We start from the raw sequence: 10,244 nt of genomic DNA, 5'->3' as shown, positions 1-10,244 counted from the left end.
TGGCCGAATTTTCAAAACCTGTAACACACGCAACTATTTGCTTCCAATTATAATTGCCGTATCTGAATTGACATCCTTAACGTCAAACCTGTCATTGCGTTTTGTATTTGCTTGCCTTGCCTCAATTTGTCGTTAATTTCATTTATACGAACAAAATAGTCCTTTTGAACTTAATAAACAATTTAAAACTATATGTACTGCTGTGTGTTGAAAGGTCAATATTCAAAACATAACACTTTATAACTTAGTCGTACAATGTGACATGCGATTTTAAATTTCCCGGTTTTTATAATTTTATGACTGTGAAACGGGTCTGTCGTTACATTGGCCAACATTTATTGTGAGTGGCTTAACTGCATCTGTTGGGTGAACAGATTATAGAACACATAACTTACTTCGGATTTTTGAAAAATGTGTCCACAAGATGAATAAATTCACTAGCCATAATTATTTTTTCTATAACCTATACTCAGAGGTAATTTTGTATAGTTTCTCAACATTATTGATAAACGTTGTTTCAACATAGGTACACTCGCTATTGGGGTATGGGGTTGACACATTTGCAGCAGTCGAAAAAAAATTGTTGAAAAATATTAGTAAAGAAATGATTCACGTTTTACTCGTATAATAGAGCAGGACGGTTCAAATCTAATTCCGTGGAGTAAAGGGAAAATCACGATGTGGGATGCTACAGTTCCAGACACTCTTTCACCAACATATATGCAATCCGCGCTTCGTAAAGAAGCTGGTACAATTGCGAAACAAACTGCTAAAAGAAATCTAAACATAAGGACTTCGTCAACGATAATTACTTATTATTATTCGTTCCCTTTGCTGTCGAAACTAGGACCATGGTTGGAAGAAGCTATATCATCCATTGAATCTATTGGTTAATTAAACTTAAAACATACGACAGCCGTTCAAAATTATTATTAAAACAAAAGATTTGTATCGCTATATTCAAAGAGGGAATGCATAGTGTATTAACTTCTAACAACTCTTTCAAGTTAGAACAGATTTTTTATTTACTGATGCGATTATTGTTAGTGTTGAAATTATTTGTGAAATGTGTTTTAAATTAAAATAAAATAAAAGTTACATTATTGAATGATGGAGCTGAATTTTTTAAGGTGCCGTAAATTTGCTTCATATGTTACAGATATCGATATCCCCAAAGCAATTACGCTTATTTTTCGTCTATTCATAACGTCATGCAATCACTAGCCTTACCCTTATGATAATTTCACCAGATTACAATTGAGCCTATAATTTTTGAGTAGCTCTGCATTATCTACCTTCTAAATAAATAAATAACTATAAATCGATCCGCTGCCAAAATAAGGGTTTATAGGTAAATTACCTACATTTTTATGATTTCAAATGATGGAAAGTTTTTAATTTTAAAACATCATTGGCGACCCAACAGATCGAAATTTCGTCTTGCGGAAATTCGCGCAGTTGCATAAATTGAGAGAAAAATTAAAATCACATTTCCATCAGAACTACGAATTTAAATGTACGGCACAAATACCGCCTTTAAATTCCATTAATATTCCGTATAATTATTTGAATTTGTCTTGTAGAAATATTTTCATCTGATGATTTTTATTCAACGGCATATCTTCCCGAGGTGTTCGAAAATGAAAGAACGGAAACGTGACTCTTATATAATTCTTGTGAATTATTTCGAACTTTTTAAGTAGGTACCTACAAAATTTCGTTGGGAGAAACCCACAAAATATACGAGGTCCGCCAACGTGTACCACCTTTTCATGTATATATTTTGCTGAAAAAAATTCCCGCAACCAACAGGAAAGGTACTCACCGGAGAGGTCGAAGGATGAAGCCTGAAACAAAAAGAGTAATCGTTAAATGAAATTCTATGAACAGTTCGAGATTAATTAAATTATTAGAGATTTGATAAATGTTGATCTTTGAAAATTTCTTATTAAATTGCCTAAGGCATCAGTAGCAATAAGAGTTAAAACAGGTGCCATTCATTTGGCGTAAAACAAACAGATTAAAAGAAGCACAACACCCGCAGCTAATTACTTCAATCCTCAATCATACTGAAAATGTAACCACCTCTAGTAAATAATGATTCTACACAGGTAGAGATATTTAAGCCAATAAAGTAAAGCAAAGTGTGTTTTGCTTTTTCTTTTTATACTGCCCACCATAAGTACACCCAACGTACTTTTGATCAATATTGAAGAGATGTTCAGGAAAATGGTATTTATTTCGAAATAAGAAACACAGAAAATATGATACAATTACAACAAATTCGAACAACACTAATAATATCTTGCGCATGCGCACATTAATCGTCAAGATTTCTTTTGACTCAGGTGCCACAACTATAAGCTACCGAATTCAAAATTCAAAAAGGACTAAATATATTTAAGACTGTACCTAGTAGTTCTAGTAAAGGCCTCCTACGGACGAAGAGACGGACGGACCGACAGACAGACGGACAGAGAAAGTGGCTGCAATAGCTCACCAAACTTCGTTCAAAAATGCACTAAAAAGAGTTCAAATTTCTTATTCTTAGGGCGGTAACAGTTTCAGAACTGTAACAACAGCTCCTCGACATTTGTCGCGTCTAATCCTTTGTTGCCTACTATAGCCATATATTCCTTTCCGTGATACTAAGTATCATGATTCCATGCGTTTGATCCTTTTTTTTAAGTATACGTAGTCGGATAGCCCATATCATTGAATACCTTCATAAATTAAATGCGTTAACAGTAATTTTGAAACCGGTATTCTAGTTTCATTCAAGGTGCCTATATATGATATTTCGTTTAACTGCTTTCATAAAAATAAGATATATAGTTACCATTGCGCATGCGCAAAACCAAATTTTAAAACTGGTGTTAGATTTGTCTTTATGCCAAATGCCTATGTATAAAATTTCATTTAAATGCCTTCATAAATAAGAAAGTTGGAATTGCGCATGCGCAAAACAACATTTTGAAAATGTCGTTAATTTTACTTATATTCGTAGAGTTTACATATAAAGTTTCATTTAAATATCTTCATAAATAAAAAAGTTGGCATTGCACATGCGTTAAACCAAAAAATATGGGTATGCACGGAATCCTTGGACCAAGCCCTTTCAAATGAGTCATATATCGCCAAAATGGGTTCAGTGGGTTAGGAGTACGTGTGACGGACAGACGGACGGACGTCAAAGTGCAGCCAATAGCGATTTTTCACTTTGAGGAAAATACGCTAAAATATCTTAAGAGAGCTACCCTCATGGCAACGATACAGTAATGAAGGGACCGGCCGGTGCGGATCTAGATGCATGCTGCTACAGATGGTCTCGCAGATGAAATTCCGTTATTAAATTGGTCCGAGGATTTTTATATAGGAAAACGAAATCGTCGCGTCGAGGAAATGGTAGGCGACTATTGCGCCCTTATGTAGTGTAGATTGCGTTTTAATTTAGGTACCAGAAATTAGAAAATAAGTTTCATTTTGATTTTATTTTTCAAAAATATTGTATTGAAATTCATTTCGTGTGTTAATTGGCGATTCTCGTCTGATTAATTTCAATTTCAGTCTCAATTGTCAATCGCCCTTATTAACGCACTTATTGGCTAAATAACTATAGGTACCTATTTAGTTGTAATATTCACTCATGAGAATCGTTTACATACTGACACTATGAAAAGTGTTGTTGTAACCAGTTGTACCAGTTACCTAGGTGAACAATTTTTCGTGTAGGGCTTTTCATTTTTCTTTGGATAGACGTGTGCAGTTCGTAAGATTTGTAAAGAGTTTCCGTTACTTGTCTCCAGCTGTTGACATTATTTTTCAATTTTAAATGAACGAACAACGATTATTGATTTACCTGTCGAATGGAGGCTAAATAAACTTTCACATAAATGAATCACAAACAAAACAATACAATTTTGGAATACATCGCCGCTTTACAGATTTCCGTTGTAGATTTACATTGAAAATGTATAAACGTAAACCACCGGATGGGCTTCCTGAGTCGAATGAATGCCAGAAACGTTTCTTGCAAGAAATTTTTTTGTAAAATGTAGGTAATTCAAGCTTGTTTCTTGCTTCGTTACTGGTATTTTGAAAGGAGTGGTTTCTAACATTATTAATGGAAAATAGAACAACTTTTCAAGATCCAAATAGGTATGTACCACATTTGACACTAATGAATGGGTCGAATTACCGAAAAATTCCTGATAACCAGAGAATTGTTTAAGAAGTATTCACTACCGAGGCAAATGAAAAAGGATATTGATTTGAAGAAGGGGAGGGGGGGGGTGTTTAGTAAACAAATATTCGTTTAAAGAATGTATTTAAATCATGAAAATAAAAGTAGATTACATACGATTAAGTACTTAGAATTCTGCTTCTTTATAAAGTTTTCATATGAGTTTTCTGTCGGGATATGTCGCTTCGGGGGTTCCCTGTAACGCCTGTCCTTCATCTGTACACATTCTGCTACAGGAGATCGTAGATAGCCGACAAAACCCTGGAAAAAAAATAAGTAGGTATAGTAATAACATTGTATTTATACAGGGTGTTTTTTTGGGAGCTTTAGTTAAAAGTTTCTGGAAAAGTAAAATAGGTAGGTTTTTGAAAATTTGTACTTAGGGTTTACTCTGAAGGCCGAATCGATGTAAAATATTTTCAAAATGGCCGCACTTCCGGAAACACCGGAAGTAGATAGTAACTTCGTTATTTTAAATGGCAACCCCTATTTTTTATTGCATTTTTTGATTCTACGTGAAATTTCAGTTCTTTTGATACCCATATGTCGATATCTGCCATTTATGGTTTTTAAGTTATTTTGACTTTAAGAAAAAAAATGGCGGATGCAGATGGTACCTTGATAATTGATTACTTGAAAAAGGTTATAGTCATGGCAACCCATTTTTATCAGTGCATAGAGAATGAATAGGGCTTTCTTTTAGTGTACTTAAAAAAAAGTTAAGTTGCGTACAACCGCACCTATGGAGATCCAAATTTAAGAAACTTCAAAGTCTATAAACTCAGTTTTTTTAAATGGAATGACCATGTTCTTAATATTGCATGAGATAGAGAATCGAAATTGGCATATTTTGATATTACATGTTCCTATAGCTATCTTTAACAGTTTCTGATTTATTCCCATTTCATTGAATTGATCTCGGAATTGATGCCATTTTTTTCGCATTTTCTTTTTAGTAGTTGGCCATGATTTTATAATAATCGAATTTTAAACAAATCAAGAAATGGATTCTTTAATACCATTGATTCTAGTACTAGTCTAAATAATTCATTAATAAATAACTCATTTATTAAGGATATAGGACGGAAAATTTTTGAAAAATCTAAACAGAGTCGTTCCACTGAATTTCTTAAACAACTTATAAGTCTGGAAATTCAGAAAGGTAATGCGATATCTGTTCTAGCAACAATTCCATACCAAAAATGTTTCAACGAAGTTTTTTATATTTTGCATTGAATTTAATTTGTTAATCTTGCATTTGCAATTCAATTCATTTTCTTAAATATTCTCTTGTAGAGCTTTGTATCACTTATGCTTCAACGGTTTGTAGTGCATTAGGGGTACAAAATTTCCAAAATTCATACAATTTCGTTCCAGTTTTCGAATGAATGTACGGAAAGCACGCGCCGCGATTCTGCCCATTTCACCATAAATAACAATTAAATTCCAAAATAGGTGAAACCACTGCGAGTCATTTTTCGATTTTTGAAAAACTTATGTTAACCTATAACAGTGGGTGATGGATTAGTGTCACTAGATTTGTTTAAAATTCAATTGTTATAGAATCATGGCCGACTACTAAAAAGAAAATCCGAAAAAAATAGTGTCAATTCAATAAAATGGGAATAAGTCAGAAACTGTTAAAGATAGCTATAGGAACATGTATTGTCAAAATATGCCCATTTCGATTCTCTATCTCATGGAGTAGTAAGAACATGGTCATTCCATTTAAAAAAACTGAGTTTTTAGTTTTTGAAGTTTCATAAAGTTGGATATCCATAGGGGCGGTCGTACGCAACTTAACTTTTTTTAAGTGCACTAAAAGAAAGCCCTATTCATTCTCTATGCACTGATAAAAATGGGTTGCCATGACTACAACCGTTTTCAAGTAATCAATTATCAAGGTACCATCTGCATCCGCCATTTTTTTTCTTAAAGTCAAAATAACTTAAAAACCATAAATGGCAGATATCGACATATGGGTATCAAAAGAACTGAAATTTCACGTAGAATCCAAAAATGCAATAAAAAATAGGGGTTGCCATTTAAAATAACAAAGTTACTATCTACTTCCAGTGTTTCCGGAAGTGCGGCCATTTTGAAAATATTTTACATCGATTCGGCCTTCAGAGTAACTCCTAAGTACAAATTTTCAAAAACCTACCTATTTTACTTTCCCAGAAACTTTTAACTAAAGCTCCCAAAAAAACACCCTGTATATACAATGCTAATAAGTAGGTAAATACATACTGGTTTTAAAAATTGTTATTATCGGAATGACTAAGTAGGTACTTGGTATCTATTTGGTACTTTATTTGAAAGCATATGTTAAATTGAGATTTTAATAGCTTTGAATGAGTATAGGCTAAGTCACTCTTTAACCGTGAGGGTAGATAAAATGATCACTTTCACAGTTTAACCGTAAGGGTAGATAAAGTGAAACAGATTATTGTGCATTCTAATGACATCTGTTATTCTTATTTCAAAGGGGGCGCGAAGCACGAAATAAAATGATGTTCAGAACATATGATAATACCCTGGATAATACCGTTTCTATGAAAACGACCGCGACGCTAGAACCTGAGCTTGCTATTTTTGACGTCTAAATTAAATTTAGAATTGATTTATATAGCTTCTGCCACAAAATAAAGTTTTGTATTATCACGATGATACAAGGAAACTAACCAGCTCGTGAAAGTTAATCTTTCACTCGATGGTTAAAATATCCCTTTATCGTCTTATATAATAAATAATTCGTTGTTTTCGATTACCGTGCCAGAATTGAGTGGTTATTTTCGAATAATTTTAGGGCTTAAATGCAATTGATTTCTGGTTCCTTAACCGCCAACTAAAAAAGTTAGGCAGGGTGCTTGTAAGTATAGCGACAAGTAAAACAATGGCCACGTAAAAAACTTTATTACTTAAGTACACTATTCCGGCAGTTTGTAATTAGTAAGGGCTTATTTAAAATTAAGTAAATTGTAAACAGTTGTTTCAGATAATAAAAAGATGTATGGTAAAGTGTGTAAAACTGGGTGGTATTAGTTTAAAAAATGGTTTGCAGCCAATAACAATTTTGAATCATCGGTCAGCCTATGTGACAGTTCAAACGTTGCTAACCTTAAAGTTTTCTGTGATATCTGGTTCTTAATTACAATTATCGAAGCGTCATGTAACACCACCATTGCAAGATTAGATACGATTGCGTGTAAGTGGTTCAGTTACATGTATGTGAATAAGTGGATGATACCTGATGGGTATACCTTTTTCTGTGTGTATAATACTGTCGCTCCAGAAGAGAAGTGCGATTTTTAATCGAGTTCAATATCGGGGTCGTAAAACAATCCAACGTAAATAGCGTTTTCACTTTTGCTATAAAATCGAACTGAATGTCGAGGGCTTATTGATAGGTCGTTAAGAAAATAAAAACATGGTCATCAATTATTCAACGTGTGTGCTATACCTGGTGAAAAAACGTTTAATCTATACGGTGTAATTTACCTTTTAACGCGAAGACGACGAACGTTAACGTAGATAGTACGCGAGTAAAACAAGTGTCGTAATTGGATTAACGCATCAATAATTCCGACGCTATTAAGTTTTGCAAACTTGGAATCATCAATTTTGAAATGCTATCAGGCTTTTTGCTAGAGCGAATTAGGTTACCTTCTTCCTTTTTATTAAGTTTATTGACAATAATTCTATGGAAACGATTATTAAGACAATCGTTACTATGGTATTTAAGTTATGCTTAACTTTAAGGAATACTTAATTTTGACGGTGCAATTGGCCCTAAATGACAAACAATATTGAGTAGAAATGCCAGTGAGTTTGACAGTAGTGGCGCGTGGTCTGTCAAAAAATCACTATTGAAACAAGTTAAAAAGTAATCGTAAACGATTTACATAAAGCGCATTTCCACTTGCATTCATTTCCCATTTGTAAGATGCAACTTCTGTTAAAATCGTAAAATCCGGCCACAAATATGAAAGATAGCATTGCACATGGGCAATCCATTGTTGACGTGCTACTTCAATTTCAGTTTATGAGAAGAATTTCATTTCAATGCTTTTCTAAATAAGAAAGTTGGAACTGCGCATGCGCAAACCTAAATTTTAAAACTAATTTACTATAACTAACTAATAAACTAAGATTTTCCTTTGTTCCAAGCGCCTAAGTATCAAATTTCACTTAAATAGTTCCATAGATAAAAAAGTTGGCACGGCGCATGCGCAAAATAAAATTTTGAAACTGGCGTTTGATTTTCCTTTATCCCAAGTGCCTATGTATCAAATTTCGTTTAAATTCTTCCATAAATAAAAAAAGTTGGCACTGCGCATGCGCAAAACCAAATTTTGAAATTGGCGTTTGATTTTCCTTTATTCCAAGTGCCTATGTATCAAATTTCGTTCAAATACTTTTATAAGTAAAAAAGTTTGCAATTCGGTTTATAAATGGTCGAGATGCTAAAAGGGCACTGTGAATTTTGAATCGATTCGATCCAACTTTTGGCATTGCGTATTATATGGCTAAATCTATGCCCATATTGAATTTCATGCAATTCAGTTCATAACTAACGGAGATGTAAAAGCGATCGAACATTTCTAAACAAAGTTATCGTTCACACGGACAGATAGATGGACAGACAGACAAAGGAACAGACGGAGAGACCAACCGGCAGGCGACAGATAGCAATGCAAAATTATAAACGATCTCTAGGATCGTTAATAAACGGCAAAAGTGTAAAATTATGGAACATGTAAAAAACGGTTTTTTGTTTTTTTTACAATAACTTTTTTTGTAAGCGGTACAGAAAAAATTCCTTCCTTGGTACAAGACTCGACACCATAACGAACCAAATAGCGAAAAAAGTAGAACAATAGCTCTTAAGATAAAAAACTAGTAGCGTCGCAAAGTTAGCGGACGGACGGACGGACGGACGGACGGACGGACAAAGTGGCCACAATAGCGCATTTTTTTTTTATTTTTGTGGAAATGCGCTAAAAAGAACCAGTTGTTGAATAACCCGTTACAAAAAAACTAAATTTCTAAAATAATTATTAGGGTAGCCAATAATCGGAAATGTCGTGATGGCCAACATCTCTGCCTGAAACACGATGCTACGCTGACGAAGGAAGAAGCTGATGTCAGCTCTCGGTCAATCATTATATATTTTCTATCTCTCCAGTCTATACCAATGTCCCTCAGTGCTTCCGACAATACTACCCAGTTGACTTTGTCAAATGCCTTCTCCCAATGTATGAAGTATACATAAACGTTTCTATTGATGTCCATCATTCTTCCCTATATTATTCTTAAACAACCCACTGTGTCTCTTGATCCTTTAGAAATCCAAATTGCTAATTTCGCATATATTTCTCTATCGTACTTTGCATTCTTTTTAGCAATATTTTTGTTAAAACCTCAGTTTGGCTTAGGCAACTCCAGGTCCTGTAATCCTTTGCATCATTTTTCTTTGGTAACGTAATGAATATAGTTTTCAAATCATCTGGCGAAATCCCTGTAATATACAGGCTGTTTCACGCACACCGTTACCTAAAAGTATTCAGACTACCATTAATAATTTAAACCTGAAAATTTGCATACCAACATAGTTTTTCATGATCTATCGAAAGCAAATAGTATCATGATCGTTTCACTTCCGGTTTTACCAGACGTGGACAGAAACTTTCTTATTTTAAATATAGTACATTAAAATCTACGTCATTTGATACCATATTTCCCTATACCCAGCATCAAAGGCTTTCAAGTTATTCAGGATTTTTCAAAATTGTTGACGTTTGATTGCTGTTCTTTAGCGCCCTGTACCTATGACTTCGTTGACTTGAATTTCAAAAAGTTTAGCTTAATTTCTAAGTACACTGGTTTGTCGTCACCTTGCAATTTTTCTTTCGAATTTGATTTACGCAGTTTCGGAATTCTTTTAAAATACCTACAGGCAATTCCATTTATTTAGTAATTAAAGTAAATAATTCCAGAA

This window comes from Photinus pyralis, unplaced genomic scaffold (genome assembly GCF_008802855.1).
Source record: "Photinus pyralis isolate 1611_PpyrPB1 unplaced genomic scaffold, Ppyr1.3 Ppyr1.4_LG8, whole genome shotgun sequence".
In the NCBI taxonomy this organism is placed as follows: Eukaryota; Metazoa; Arthropoda; class Insecta; order Coleoptera; family Lampyridae; genus Photinus; species Photinus pyralis.
This window is presented reverse-complemented; position numbering follows the sequence as displayed.